Source organism: Mustela lutreola, chromosome 14 (genome assembly GCF_030435805.1).
Source record: "Mustela lutreola isolate mMusLut2 chromosome 14, mMusLut2.pri, whole genome shotgun sequence".
Classification (NCBI taxonomy): domain Eukaryota; kingdom Metazoa; phylum Chordata; class Mammalia; order Carnivora; family Mustelidae; genus Mustela; species Mustela lutreola.
Window position 1 is genome coordinate 60,285,309 of NC_081303.1, and position 3,153 is coordinate 60,288,461.

A 3,153-nucleotide genomic window follows, 5' to 3' on the forward strand; every position below is an offset into this window, starting at 1 on the left:
ATAGGCTGAAATAAGCATTTTCTTTCTTTTTTAAAAGATTTTATTTATTTATTTATTTGACAGAGAGAAATCACAAGTAGGCAGAGAGGCAGGCAGAGAGAGAGGGGGAAGCAGTTTCCCTGCTGAGCAGAGAGCCCGATGCGGGGCTTGATCCTAGGACCCTGAGATCATGACCTGAGCTGAAGGCAGAGGCTTTAACCCACTAAGCCACCCAGGAGCCCACAACACTTTTTATTCTAAACTATTTTCTTCAAGAATATTCTAGAGGAAGAAGAAGAAGAAGAAGAAGAAGAAGAAGAAGAAGAAGAAGAAGAAGAAGAAGAAGAATATTCTTAGAACAAACAGCCTTGAAAATTAAGCATTAGTACTTCCCTTTCGAAGGGAAGAAAGATTTGTCTCCTCATGAGCATAATAAAAATATGCCTCCCTTTGGGTCAAAGGATGGACAAGCTTGTTAGCAGCCCTCTTAAAACACTGGGAGTTTCCTAAGCTTGGTGTTCTTCACTGTGACACAAACTGTGTGCACAGCAACCACTCGGCTCCTTCTAATATCACTCCTTCCATGGAACTGGAGGGCGAGGGAAACCCACGTGAATACTAGGCTCATGCTGCCTCTCTGCCCCTTGTCTCTCACCCAGCAGTTGGCATCCCGCCCACATCTGCGAGAAACAGTGATAGGCAAAGTTGTCGTTCTGTGGGATGGGTGACCGCGCCCTTCACAGCTCTCTACACCTAGCACCAAGCCAAGCACTTAACACTATTTCTGGCTATTGTGGCTTATGTAATACTGGCGTATTTTTTTATTTAAATACTGGCATGTAATGGGGCACCTGGGTGGCACAGTTGGTTAAGCGCCCAACTGGGTCATGGTCTCAGGTTTGTGAGATCCAGCTCTGAGTTGGGCTCCACACTCTGTTCAGGGTCTGCTTGAAACTCCTTCTCCCTCTCCCTCTGCCCCTCCCACTTTTGCTCTCTCTCTGTCTCAAAAAAAATAAGTAGATCTTAAATATATATATATATATATTTTATACATATAAAATATATATTATATATAAATATATAATATATAAAAATATATAAATTATACATTTTACAAATATACACAATACATATATTTTTATATATATACATACACACCCATATATATAATATATATATTTTATATATATATATGTATCTAGTAAAGGTACCAATAGTCATACTTTCTGTGTAAACTGTATGTTGTCAGGGAAACGCTTGTTAAATGAAATGCTACTCCCAACAGATATGCTTACTAAGCATTGCTCAGTCTCTTTGTTTCTTCCTTCTCTCTTTCCTTCACTTCAATCAAAAGCTTGGCTAGGAAAAATTGGAGCGGAAACCCAAGCAGTTGACTCAACCGGAAATCCGGGTCATTTCATATTGTTGTAAAGTAGGAAAATTTCGGGTTGAAACCCAGTCACCACACGTTCAGCTGAAGAAGCATGCAAAACATGCAAATCTGTCTTTAATTAGCCATTGTGATGGAAGGAATAAAATGATATTTTGGTAGCTTTTTCTTTAAAAGGAATCTGGAGGCACCTGGGTACCTCCAACTGTTAAGCCTTTAACTTTGGCTCAGGTCATGATATTTTGGGGTCCTGGGATCCAGCCCCACGTGGGCTCCCTGCTCAGTGGGGAGTCTGCTTCTCCCTCTCCCTCTGCCTTTCCCCCTGCTCCTGCTCTCTCTCTCTTTCTCAAATAAATAAAATCTTACAAAATAATAATAATAACTTAAAAAAAATAAAGATAACCTGGACAATGTCATTTGCAAACAATATATGAATAATAGGCAAAATATTTTAACGAGGTCCTTCTTCCCATAATTTATGCACTCATGAATGGAATCCTTCAGTTCATGATCATATTATAATAACCAGCAACACCACTACTATTTTCAAATAAGTTTAAAGAAAAAATTCTTCCTACTCAATTCTCCTTTAGATAATTCTCCTTTTCCTTCCTGTTTTTTCTTTTTTCTTTTTTTCTGTTTAAAAATAACAAATAGCAGAATCCCCCTCTTCCTTCCTTTAGGGGATTGAAGAGACTCTCTCTATTTCTCAGCCTGGAGCAGAGATTCACATCAAGAGCGCAGTAATTCTCTCATTAAAGGGTAAGCTTTGCCTCTCGTTTTTCCATTACGAGATGTCTTTGGCAGGAAATAGAACGGGATTTGGCTCTACCAGAGCAAAGTCTCAAAGGAGCAGCAAGCACATACCCGTGCCTGTCACTGTCTACATGAAAGAGACCACTGCCTCTTTAATACCTAAAGTCTTACCCACCGCCCTTCCTCCTAAGCATTAAAGTGATTATGATATCCAAAGATGAGTGTGGATAGTTTTGAAGACAATGTTTTAAGGTTCAATGCGATTATAAGACTAAAATTTCGTATACCAGCCATCTTTATTTTGATCAGATTCAAGTTGAAAGAGCTCAAGGATGAGGCTTAAAAAAAAAAAAAAAATGGGGGTGGTGGAGAATCACATATTCAGCACCAACATGAACCTTCTTTCATTAGCACCTCTGGATTCATTTGCACAATAACATTTGTATATATATTTATGACAGAAGCTTTGTAACAATTATTCCAATTTGATTCTGCATTTCTAAAGGACCTTTTATTTTTCTTAACTGGGACAAAGGACAAACTGGTAGGGTAGCAGGACTAACAAATCTTCTATTGAACAGGAGATGCTTTGAAAAGAAGCAAAATAATAACAAGTTTGACTCATCAACAATCTTTCTCTCCAAACATTATTCTAAATAGTCACAATAATCTCGCTGTGATATTGTAGGTAACAAAGGCAGAAGAAAAATTATTTTCTTACTAACTACAGCCCATTGACAAGTCTTAGAAACAGGCAGAGTAACATTCCTCAAGGAACTCAGCTTCCTCAATGTTAACACTCTGCTAAGAGCAAAAGGCAATCTTAGCCCAACCCCCAGGATTCTGTTGTCTACTTTAACATATAAAAATTCTTTTTTCTTTTAAGGTTTTATTTATTTATTTGGCAGCGAGAGACAGGGAATACAAGCAGGGGGTGTGAGAGGAGAAGCTGACTCGCCGCCCAGCAGGGCACCCGGTGTGGGGCTTGATCCCAGGACCCTGGGATCATGACCTAAGCCAAAGGCAGA